The following is a 13,600-nucleotide window of genomic DNA, read 5'->3' as shown; positions in this document are numbered from 1 at the left end:
CTCTCCAGTATCACTTGAAATTGTTGTGGTAACATCTTTTTTTATTAGCTGGTTGCCAATAGCTGTCTTAGTGCTGTCTGGCCTTTTGTTCCTTAAATGTGCTTTTTAGTGTTGCTGTATAGCAAGCGAGGTGGCATTTGGTGTCAGCTCCTTTGTGCTTTGGTATTTCAGTCCTGGACCTCGGTCTGCTGAAGGCCACCTCCACATGACGTGGGCTGACCCAGAACTCAGTGTGGCTCTTGCTCCCTGCACTGAAAATGCATGCTCTCAGCTGGCCACGAGAGTCCTGCCTGCTTTCTGCCGGAGGCCAACACCAGCAGGAGCAGTAATCACAGCCCAGGTGGAGCCCTCAGGTAGGATATGATTACTTTGCACTCGGATATAGAAGCATAAAGTCATAAATATGTATAAAGGATGTTTATCAGTTCCTGACCTTTACTTCAAGACTTCAGGGATTTGGAGACACACAAGGGAATCCTGTTTGATCAAATATTTTATCCTGCTCTTAAAGAGTGAACAGTCAAAAAACGTTTTTTTCTGATTCTGTACTGCTGTGTGAAATACTGCTAAAGTAGCAGTCAGATACTGCTTTGGTTTCTGGGCTGTTACTTCAGAGAAATAATTTAGAAACAATATCAGCTTTGGTTGTATCAATAAATAGAGGAAAGGTCTTGTGATTGCCAAATTAGGCAATCTGTAATTTAGGCATAAGATCTCTACCAATACAGACATCCAGTCATAATGTTGGTCATTGCTAAATGGAGAGGGAAATTAAATTTTCCTTTTATTCCACTGCAAGTAAGGAGGTGATTTGTGGTATTAAAATAATGGGGCAAACTTGCATAAATTAAGGAACTCAAGCCCTAAAACATTTGTTCTCAGTAATTTTCTGCCATTACAAGGTAATTATTATTTTACATTTAACAACTTCCAAAATTTTAAGCCTATTGTAGACAGCTACAGTTGAGTGCCACCTATATAGTAGTCAATCCCATACATTTTCTATTACTTAATTATAAATCTTTATTTCTGAATAATATTTACTGTGGAGTCAAAGTATAGAAACTGTAGAATAGTATTGTTACCAATTGCAGAGAGGACAAAACCAAAAGCCTCTGTTTAAATGGACTATTCAGATTGCAGCATATTCTAGGGGTGTTATACAGGGTGTTCAGGAAGAAAAAAATTTTTTGATGCAGAGACAGCTTCTGTCTCAGGTTTCAAAACAAGATCTGTTTTATATGAAGAATCTCTGTTGAGCAATCACAGTATTTCTGTAAAGAAGTGAAAAATTATGCACCAAACTGAGGATGCTGGCTAGAAAGGCTAAAATGCTATTCTTAAACCATTTTGAGCAAATTATTTAGTGCTCATTTTGCTTTGTAGGCACAGGATTCAACAGCACATGACTGAAAAATAAGGAGCTGAAATTAGGAATCTTTCTGATTTATCAAGCTAAGCACTACTGCCCATTTTAAAGTGACTTCTTTCTTTGGTTCATAATGACTTTGACCTCTGTACCCCTACCCAGCATTTTAGATATGTTCTTTGTACTTAGAGTTGGACTACTATACATAACCTTGCTTGTGTAACCAAGGTCAAAATAATTCCATCTGTAAGACTTCAATTCCATAAATGATACCACCCTCGTGCTCTGAGGCAAAGAAAAAGCTTTCAGGCAGTGTTGCTGGTTAATGAATCCAGCCCTTGCGTGAGTTACACAAGGGTCATCTTGCCATACACCATTCAGGCAAAACTGTGATAGGAAGAACAGGCACAGCTTCTTCGTGGAAATTTCTCTGACGAGCTTGGAGCACAAAGCCAGTGCTTTTCAAAAGATTTCCTCTTTATGTCAACAGTCTTGCTCTGCCAACTACAAAAATGTATTTACTATTGGTGTCCTAGCGTTTCCCCAGTTGCCCAGAATGACTTCATAGGCTGACCATGATTATGTGCTCTAGATCAGTAAGGAAGAACTGGGGCTTTCTGGTCCAATATGCACCATTTGCTCTTCATGTGGCCTGTCAGGCAGCCTGTCAGACAAAGACTGATTCCAGAAAGAAATTCTAGTTCAAAACAGAGATATATGGCAGAAAACTATTTCTAAAATCACATAATAGTTAAGGGTTTTCAAGACCTTTACACAACTTACCCTTGCTTTTTAATAGAATATGTTCAATTATAATACAAAAAAAAAACCCACAGACTGATGTTGGGGAATGTGCTAAGAGAAGGCAAGATGTTACATGGCCAAGTATGGCTTGGAATGGTCCCCTATTTTTGCTTTTCGAAGTGCCAAACCATCATCTTTCTGGCATCATTCAGGATCAGACCCTTTTTGCTTGCACTTTATATTTAGGTATTGGCTGAGGGAAGAGCTCAGTGACAGAGGTAATGGGCAGATCTTTGCATCAGAAAGAGTTCCCTAACAGTTTAACTCTGCATTGCACAATGGCATTCTCCTTAAGCACACAGATCCTGCTCAAGCAGTTTATGTATCAGACTAATTGCTTGAGCTTGATTTGGCATAGGTAAACCCAATAGTAAAATGTCCTCAATAAAAGACCATTTGGACTCTTTATTGCCTGTTTTGGGACTCACTGTAATGGGACAACCATTACAATCATTGCTAAATCTCAGAGGATTAAGCGTTCAAAGTCTGTCATAAAGCTAAGTCAGCTCAGAGTTGGGCTACAGAAGTAAAACATTTCCCAACACTTAGAATGAAAACTTCTTACAACTCAGACTTTAAAACTTGTTTTCCAAGGAGGAACACGAAGTCAAAAAGAGACAACACACAGCATTAATTAAAATGGAGCTTATATCTCTTGCCTTTGATGAGATGTAATTTTTTGTTACCAATCCCCTGTAAATTCAAGCCTTTCAATTTTCAGAAGGAACTGCTTCCAATAAATAAAAAGTGGCTGGGATGAATGAGGATTAGATGATTTGCACTTGTGAGTTCTTCTCTTCTTAACTTGTATTGGTTAATAAGAGAACAACAACAAAAGGTTGTTGCTGCAAAAGGCTGGGGAGTTTTCTGTGTGTCTAACACACCAGTACTCCCTCAGCATCCCCCTTTATACCATGCAGTATTCTTACTGCAGCCATGCTGATGGTCCCATTGCAAGGGTCTTGCTTAGAGACAGCGTTCTAGATTGCTAAAACCTGGAAGCAAATGGGGGAAGCTCTGTTGGCTGAGCCCTTCAACCAAAAAAACACAAGCATGGACTTTGGTTACATGCTAGACCATGAAATGTTATTTCAACATGAAGGACAGATCTGCTAGATGAGTTGTGATCACGTCAGAGAGGTTCACAAACTAAAACCATGACCATTAAAATGCTCAGATGTTTCCTTACCCCAAGAAACATCACTTACAGCTCATTGAAGCTTATCACCCCAGTGCAAACATTTTAAAAATACAGATTTTGATCAGTAATTTTCATTGCCTGCAGCTCTAACATTCAACATCACAATAAATGGTAACCCTTGAGAAATGGATTTGCTGATGCAGCTGGCTCATTCTATGTCCAAATGAAACATGATCTCCCTAAGGCTAAAGGTTGTTCTAAAATTATTTGCTTCAAGATTGATGGTATCCATGGGCTTTTTTCATTATTTCATTACTTATTTTGTTAAGTTTCCCCATCTCTGCCTTCTCTTACCAGCCTCTCTAAGAATGGTTTAGCTTTACATTGACTCCGTAGTTAGCCCTTCATTTTTCCACTGAAAATCCCTACATGAGCAACTGAAAAATTTGTGTACTTTCTTCATAAACAACTGATTAGTAGAAAAAAAGCTAAGTTACACTTTGTGTTTATATGGGAGATGCCACTTTTCTCACTTGGCAGCCACATTAAACAATGTATTCACAATCTGTTTTTGAATTGTTGTACTTTTTGTAACTAAAACTCATTGGAAGAAATTACGTGTCCAGTGTGAAGGTATGGGATTGATATACTTGTTACAAATATATATATTTTTTTCCCTGTTGGCACTGTCTGAACTTTTATTTGATCATTATTATGTTGATTCTAATAACGAAATTACTATAATTAGTGCTTTTTATGTATTACTAATGGAAAGGGGCAAACTTAACTTGCATTCTTTTCTTCTTAAGCATATTTGGGTGTTTTCTTCAGTGAAAAGGCAGATTTTCAGGATTCTTATGCCAAAAATTTGTTTATTTATTAGTAGCAGTTATTAGGCTAGTTGAATGTTCCTGTTCAATGTGGTATATTTAAACTTTGAGAACAATAGACAGACAGAAAATATTTGATTTTTCATGGAATCTATCATATAAAAATAATACTAGAGTGAAACAACATTTAAAAAACCAAAACCAAACCAAACCAAAAAAACAAACCCAAACCTGACACAGTAGTTGATTAAAAAGATTTGCCTAATGTTTTGTCTAAAATCTCTTTCCCCTTCCACTTTTTTAAGGAAGAGAATGATTTTAGAATGAAAGAAAGATTTTGCTATTAATTGCATGCAAGTCAAGAATAAAAGATCTAGAAGTAAACTTTTCTGAATCAAAAAAAAAGGACAAAATGAGTTCTTTAAGAGAAGTTCACTGATTAGTAGTGACATGCTAACAGAAAAAATCCAGCAAGATGTAGGTGGGGTGAGATGGTGGTAGGAACATCTTCATTTGGGTTACAGCAATCCAGCTCTCAAGAAACTGGTCAAAATCTGATCATATACATTTCTTTAGAATAATTGTCTGTGTTCTCAACACTAGCTGGATTTCTGTGTGTAGAAGTCTTTCCTTTGAAATTTATCATATCAGCATTCAGGACTGAAAATTTAACTACTTAGTTGCATTGCACTGTTCTGTACACTAACAGTCCCCTGTCTGTTAAATATTTGTAGCCTGGGAGAAAGGCTCATAACTAACAGTGGTTGTATGTAACTAGCAGCTTTGGTGGTTTCTGAAGAGTAAAGCAGTGCTTGACAGTGACACACCAGTGTTTCTCTCTGGCAAGTTCTGTTACTTTATTTGCAGTAAACAGGTTCTTGACAGCTGAGAATTGCTCTGAATGTAATCCAGTTGAGTGCTCAAATGCATCCTTAGCTTTAACTATGCAAATATCCCTGCTGAGTTCAATAGGTGCATTTAAGACAAAATATATGCTACTCAGTGCTTTGGTGAATCATGACCAGAATGCACAAAACCTGCAGGATTGCATCACACAGGCCTTATTTTCATTGTCCTTGATACTCACACTGATATTTATGGGGATATCACTTTTAATGATAATATGGACTGGAAAGCATAACAGTTTGGTCTATGAAAGTAAACAATTTAAAATTTCAGAGTGTATACTGCATATTTGACACTAGGAATCATACCTAGACAAAGTGGGATATTACAGTTTAGAACAAGAATCCCAGCCAGAAAATTACTTTTAAATGCAGAAGGACACTCTTCTTTCCAATTGGAACCTGTTTTGTTCTTCTTTTGGTGATCTTTACAGAACTAGCATAGTTAGAGAACTTCTTTTACTTGACAAAAAAAAAAAAAAAAGCCATTTGTTTGATAAGAGCATCTATTACAGGTCTTACATGGTTATAGAACTTTGACAGAAATAATTTTGCTATTGAGTTAAAAATACAGACTATTTCTTCTGCTGGTACTCACAACTTTAAACCCATGAAGAATGCTATAGTGGATTGGAACCTGCTAAAGCAGTGACAAAAATAGCCAGTGACTCAAACTGAAAAGGATTTTAGGCTTTTGTCACATGAAAAACACATAGGGCTTAAAGCAAGACCTTGACATGGCCATTCTCTTGCATCCCCTTTTCCATGGCTGGAACAAGCACATTCTCCACGAACTGCCTGTCTCTGGATCCACAAGATTCAATAAATAGCAAGTTAATCCCCATGGCTATAATCCAGGATGGGCCTTAATCTGAAGTATTTTTTATGGCTCTACTTGGAAGACATAAACATAATTGCAGCTAACTCACTGATGTGAAATGTTTTCACATGTGCAAGAATTTGCAGAGCCATTTCTATAGGCACAAGTCGGAGCCAGGATGTACTTTTGTATTCAATTGTAGGATAACAACAGCCTTCAGAAATTCTGCAAAATTAAAGGAGAGATTTGTTTGGTTCAGGTTATCCCTCAATTTTCCAATACCTTTTTCATCCCTTACATGCTCTGAGGGCCTCTACTGCTTACACATTACCTTTCCTTTTCTCTTCTGGGCCTTTGCAGGAGTGCAGTAGAGAAATTTATCTGTTGGGGCAGGTGGCAATAGGCTGATCAAGATTTAGGCAGGAAAAACTAGAGGTGAAATTAGAGGAGGGATAAATCAGACTCTTCTTCCCTGCAGCTTTCATAAAGCTACTCCAAATCCTTCAAACAGCCCAGTCTACCTAGATTTTAGAACTTCCTTTCAGCCACAGGTAGCATAACTAAAAGATCTAAAATCATCTCCCATTTTATCATCTATTCAGAGATTCTGCTGTATGAGGTACAGCAGGATGGAACTTTGGTGTTTCTTAGCACCTGGATTGAGCAGAGAACTATTTTGCATTTCAGTTTCTATCTAAAACATCGATGTCGGCTCTTCCCTGTATCATGAAGAACATCATGCCTATATATGCACTTTTACACCTGGATACTGCACTGAAAACAGACCAAAGATAGACCTTGTTACATGTAAAACTGTAATACCTGGGGGGGGTGACCTGCTTCCTTCATAGACTGCAAGCTCTCCTTTTTACTCAATCTGCTGGCACGTCCCTGAACGTCTCCATCAATGTGGAACACTGAGGCTCCTCCTGAGCAGCTCGGCTGTCTGCTGCAGGCAGGCAGTGCTCTAAGTCCATGCCGATTGCTCCTTCATCTCCTTCATTTGGTGAAATGTGGGATGCATTAGTCTTCGACTGACTATGTCTCACTTGCTCCTACCTCCTCCGCCCCCCCAAATTGTCTTTCTACTTAATATGCATATGAAATTACAGTGAATTGATTTCATCTGAATTTGAAATAATTTCTGCATTAACTTTGCTTTCTTAAAATTCTTCATTTTCAACTACACCTCTTATGACCCTAATCTAAGACTCTGTTTTTTTTTTTTTTCTTTTGTAATAGGAAAGACTGGTATTTCTTTGTAAAAACAGTTGCAATAATGATACATTTATATTCTGAGGATGAAGCACATTGAAACTTCCAGAATTCCTGTGCACCTGTATTCGTCCCATTTATGCAAAAAGCTCATGTTCTTAACCAGACATTCAGTTTTGTAATAAAAACCTCTACCTTGAAGCACTTGCATAGTTTCATGTGCCAAAACAAGACTTGTTGTGTTTGGAGTCCATTTAATCAGCTTGGGTTTTGGTCTGTGTACCTCTGAAGTTGAATGTAAGAGTGCTTCTTTCAGGTTACAGCTTGTGGTTCTGCTTAGTGAACCTCCAGCTATTTCAAAAAGCTTTAATAACTGGTGAGAATTTTGATCATTTTTATACATATTTCATAGACTGTTGAACTGCTCCCCCTTCCCATCTGCTATTTACTTTCCTGTAGTTCAGGTGAGCATTGTTATTCTATGTAGGACTAATGCAGTGTGATGGAGGAATCCAAACACCAGAAATAATCAAAGTAAATGGTTTACTTATTACCAGTGGGATGCAGATTCCTTCTCACCATCTGGGAAAATAAATAGTGGCTTTTTTTGTTTTTCTCCAGGATGTTTGTAAGAGAAAATGCACAGTTTTATGGGAGACAGAAAATGTTAATCAGCCCTTGAAACATCAAATACTGGCTGCCTTCAGACACAGCACTTCAGTAATTAAAAACTTAGTTTATCAGTTCAAAAGGAGAAGTAGCATCACAAACAACTTCTACTGTATAACTGCATTAAGTATCCCTGCTGCTATGACAGGCCATACTTTTTCTGGGAAGCCATTTTAGAGCTGAAGCAAATAAAAGTAGTTTACCTCTATTTGAATTCTTTGTCTCAAATATTTTAAAAATTAAATTTACACTGCATTTTTTTTTTGTTGGTGGTTGTGGTTTTTTTCCTAACACCAAGAATAAAACACATTCTGATTTAATCATGGGAGTCCAGGAGCTGGGTGGGATTCTTGGTCTAGATGTGGAGTGCCTATACGTCAAACCATTCAGCAAGGAGATTTCTATAAGCTTCAAGTACTCATCAAGGGTATTGTTTCTAGGCCATCAATTCAGTTCTATCATCACATCTAAAATTAAAGTTACAGACTGTTTTCCAAATGACATGTGTGTGAGCTTTTGATTTCTGCTGAATGCCTGACTGTATTTCACCAGCTTGTTCTTCAGAAAAAGAAACAGAACCTTCTGCAACACTCCTCATTCATCCACAAAGTAATTTGCAGACATCCCTAATAAAAGAGCACAGAAATGAAAACCAATTAATTGCAAAATATTTGAAAAGTCATTAAAGTGATCTTCACAGCCTTATAAATGAGAGGTAATTATAAAACGGAAGTATGACATATGATAAAAGTTTATGTTTGTTATTCCATGATGCTTTCAGACTAATTACTATGCCAAATTTGGGAGAATTCTACTGATTAAAAAGGGAAAAGAAAATAAATAATGTTTTCCTCATAGAAAATATACCTGTCTTGACTGAAAAAGCAAGAATTTACTCTAAAACCTCAGTTCTCATTAGTTGGCTGAAATGCTCCTGTTGTAGATGTCGGTGAACCCAATGGGAAGAATGATGATGTCTAACTCCATTTCAGAAGGCTGAATGATTTATTATAATTTTGTTATAATACATTAATATGCTATATAAAAGAGGATACTAAATACTACATGCTACTTTCTCTAACTATCATATCTCACTAACTCACAACTCATGACCCTGTTCTCTAGAGTCCAGACACAGGTGGATCTGATTGGCCATCAGGCCCGAACAATCCACCATAGTCCAACCAAGCACTCACTCTGGGTAAATAATTCTCCAAACACATTCCACAAGAGAAAAACAAGGAGCAGAAATAGAAATTGTTTTCTCTTTCATTTCTCTCTGTGCACCTCAATAAAAAATCCTGAGAGAGAGAGAAATGTGCTTGTCACACGCTCCACCTTTTCTCCACCTGCTTCTTCTTCCATGCCTCTTGCACAAGAATGTGGTGATTGTTCTGGCTATGAGCATTAAAAAAGTAAATTGAATTTTATCTGTTCTGCAGAAGTATTAATATATTTTTTGGTCTGTAGCCAGCTGCTTCCCATTTAGGTCCTAACCTAAAAATCACTTTTCACTCATTGTAGTGATTATTACACATAAATTTGAAAAAAAAAAAAAAAAAATTTGCATCACTTTCCTTAGTTATGTGTCCTCCCAGGATCCATGAATTAGTCCCCTCTCAGACAGTTCTGTAGGCTCTCAGCTTTTGGTGAAGAAATCTCTAGCTTTTTTTTTTTCTAGAATACATGCAGAAAAATGTACAGTTTTCTTGACTCAATAAACTAATGTGGGTAGGGCTATTTTTGGTTATAACATTTGAATAGGTAAATCTGAATTTAACATTTTCAGAAATGCTCCAGAGCCTTAGGAGCACAAAGGTGTGCTGACTGCTCTGAGTATTTTGCTGCTGTAAAGTATTTCACTGTTCATGTAGCACAAGCACTGCCTGGTACTTAGAATGTTCTTTGCAGCTCCACATTAAACTAAGCACAGCATTAACTTGCTTTGAAATATTTCACTTTGAAATCTCTAAGCCCTTGAATAGCTTGGAAAAATACAATAGCTCCCTCACCCTCTGAAGAAGCCAAGAACCAGTCAAAGGACTTTCCCACAAAGATGCTCTGGCTTGGAGTTTGGTTTCTCCAGTGCTTTGACACTTGTTAAAATTTGAGCAGAGTTTCATAGTTTCATTATCTCAGTGTAATGTGCACATGCATAAATGCCTCTCAGGTGAGAGCACAAAGCAGGATCCTGCTGCTGTGCCCCCAGTGGCCAGTGCTGTGGAAGTGCTCCAAATGACAATGAGTCCTACGGCACCTGGCTCCATAGAAAGGCAGATCACACAAACCTTTTTCAGTGGATGATGGATAGGACAGGACTATGGGTATCCAGCTCTGGTGCCTAATCAAAGCTAGACCATTTTTGGATGTGAGAGGTTTAGTTTATGTAGGTTCCCCTAAAAAACTCTTTTTACAGAATAAATTGGATGAATTACAAAATGAACAGGATTTTCCCCCTGTCCTGCACACAAACCAGTGATGTTTAACTAGTTGTTGTAGGACAACAGTTGAGCATCTCCCCACTCCAAGGCTGTGTAGTTGACAACTGCTGTACAATATTAACAGTGCTGCTTCCACAATCTTCACAGTGGTTTTAGGCTTAGAATAGAGGCTCTTTTTAAGTACAGTAATGTTAATAAGCGATTACACCAGGATATAAATGATTCTTTAAGCTACCACAAAGGCCTAGGAATAATTTTGAAACATTAACTGAAGAACTAGAGAAGGAGCAGATCAACTCCTTCTTTTAAGGTTTATTTCCCTGCACAGCCTGTGTTAAATATGGCACATCTGCACTACTTGCTTTTATGTTCAAGTCTCTGTTTGATGCTACGTTTGAAGTCTACTGGAACAGGCAGCTCCTAAAGAACACCCAGATGAAACTAACCCTGTATTCTGAGCACACACAGGCTGAAACTAAAGGCATCATCTCTGAACATGATGGGGAAAACAAGTTTGAAGGCAGTCTTCTGAGTGGAAACCTTGGTAAGACTCTCCAGCAAAGAGAAAAACCCTCACAACGATCTGGCATGCAATGAAAGAACGTTAAATTCACAATGATCTTAAAGCCTCAAATCTACAACAGCAGTCATGGACACTGAAAGCCTGTGCTTATCCAGAGGCTGAAACCCAGTATGACCACAAATAATTCACAAGTTTCCTTACAGTCCTATACAACACTCCTGTTTTGGCATGGAGGTGTGCTCCAGTCATGGGCTTAAAGCAAGTAAGAGACCTGTGGCTGCTAGAAATCCTGGTGGTAGCAAGGTGGTGGACAAATCATGTATTTCAGATATCAGTTCACTCAAAGTGACTTCTCGTTTATCAAAGTTTCTAAAGTTTACATCTTGGAATGAAATCCTATATGCCACACTTATGCCATGCAATCAGCAAACAGTGATGGCATATGTACGGATTTTGGTTTAGAGCTTGCCAAGGGGTCAGTTTCTGCCAATGTCTTCCCTGTTTACTAATATTCAACTTTAACAAAGTGATTTGAAGCAAAAAGGATTTCTGAAGAAAAGGTGTGGACATATGCTGTTTAGACACATTCATTTTTTAAAATCATTCCTGTCACAGGTGTGTGTTTTCAACTCCTTTCTAATCTGTGGATCTGGTTATAACAATGAAATCTTTTCACCTGTCCTTCCCTTTCCTCCCTATTTCCTGAATTTGGGCTCTGCTTGTAGCTGGGACAGATATTTTGACCTAATTTTAAGAAAGTGTGCAAAAGTTACCAGGACTGGATCTCAATCTTAAAGTTGTGCCACTCTCTGTTTAGGAGAAAAAAGATATCACAAGCCTCTTCTGGGACATCAGATGCAGTGTCTAGTCTGCATTACAGTTGTGGCAACTTGTACATCTGGCATAGTTACAGCCGTGGGTAGTCATGGGTAATTGTTTTGCTTTAAAGTCATATACGTCCTAAGTGGGGTGGAAAAATCCCAACCACCTCATCCAAAGCCTTAATTCACCTTAAAAAGGGACCCTATTAAGAAATTTTCGATACAATTTTTTCATACTGCCACAGTGGAATAAGGATGTAGGAGGTCTACAGTTACATCTGACTTTTCAAAAGTCAAACTTCACAAATTAACTAAATTTTGGAAAATCCATATTGGCAGAGATGTAGGTTCAGTGGCTTGGGGTTAGATACCTTGGAAGCTTTCTACAGTTTGCATCTGAAAGGAACATTGTATGGGCTCAACACTTCCCTTTGTTAGGGAGTGAGTAACCATCCTCTGCTGAAGAACTGGAGACAGGAACACCTCACCAGAGAAAACACAGGGACTAAAACCTAAACTGTATTTTTGCATTAACATTGCCTCCTTGAGTGCAAGTCATTCCTCTCTTCTCTGCCTTAGTTTCCTCTGTGGAGTGAGAGGCAGAAGTGACAGCTATGTAAATACTTTGCACTTCATGAATGGAGAGGCATCAGATTAAAAAACCAAAACCCCAACAATTACCAGGGCATTCACCAGAGCATTCTGCTGCAAGGAGTATCTGAAGGAACAGGGGCACCAGGTAGCAGCAGCACATCACCACCTCCTCATCCCTGACTAGTGAATTACAGGACACATTGAAAAGCAGTGGTAGGCACTCAGATGATCATATTCCTTGACAACGTTTTCAAATTGCAGAGCTCTCATAAATACTTCTCTTCATTTAGCTAAGAAAGAAATATCATCAAGCTACTGAAAGAAACAATTCATGAAAAATTTCATGCAAGATGATACCCAGATCAAAAAGTCTCCAGTGAAATGAATGTCTCCCCAAGTCATAACTGTCAGTAGAGTGACAGCCATTTATGCACAAGACTAGGGGCTGAGTTCTCTCATATTCTTGTCACGTTCCCAGTGCTTTTTATCCATCTTAAGGTTTTTTTCCTCATATTTTCAAGCAGTTCAAAAGAATTTGTTTGGCATTTTTTATTGTGCCAGCTGCTTATTCCTGGTGTTGTCTAATAGTATTAGGGGGATGCAGAAGGTGGGGATGTGCTGGCCCTGTAATACTTTGGGAGATTAAATGTTTTCTTTGTAATGTTTTAAAGTCTTATTTCATTTTGCAGCAATTTAAAATGAAATGATTTCCCCCCCTCCCCTCCTTCTCCACCTCGTCCTATGTTTGAAGAGTGGTGTGTCACCTTGAAAAACAGCATGTGGGATCGAGATGAGAGAGGTAGGAGAGAAAAGCTTTCAGAAGCAGATCTGTAGTCCTGTGAGAATCAAAACTCTAAATCTGAAAAGCACAGGATTAACTATAATCTGAGATTTCAGGAGAGAAGTAATGAAATTGCATGCTCTTCTACATTCTTGTTAAAAGTAGTTTTCTCCTTAGAAAGAGAGTGGCATAAAATATCAGGTAAGATTTATCATTGCATCTCAGAAGCAATTCAAAAGGAACCTGATACATTTGCTAGAATTCTTCAGTTTATATAGATATTTCTCTTTTTTTCTATAAATAAGTATTTTCTAACAAGTGGGGTGGTGAGATATTAAGAAACCCTACTGCCCAGTAGTTAATTAGAAGTATACAGCACAGGAGCCCACAGATGTGTCTACACAGCATCCTATGTAAATTAAGATACATTACCTAAAAATCCTATTACAACATCACTGATGTTCCTGTGTCTGAATGCAACATGAACAACTACAAGTATAAGATATTGTTCTAGGTAAGGACATAATGCTGTAATGGACACCTCTGGAAGCCTTTGTCCCTTCCATGAGCAGAGCATTTAGCAAGGAAGAAGGATCAGGGAGTAGAATATTTAAAGATACAAAAAGGCAAGAGCAGTTATGCTTCACAAGAGGCATTGCTTACTTTAATTTTGTCTCAGCTGCTTTC

The sequence above is a fragment of the Vidua macroura genome, chromosome 2 (genome assembly GCF_024509145.1).
Source record: "Vidua macroura isolate BioBank_ID:100142 chromosome 2, ASM2450914v1, whole genome shotgun sequence".
Lineage (NCBI taxonomy): Eukaryota > Metazoa > Chordata > Aves > Passeriformes > Viduidae > Vidua > Vidua macroura.
Note: the sequence above shows the minus strand (reverse complement) of the source record.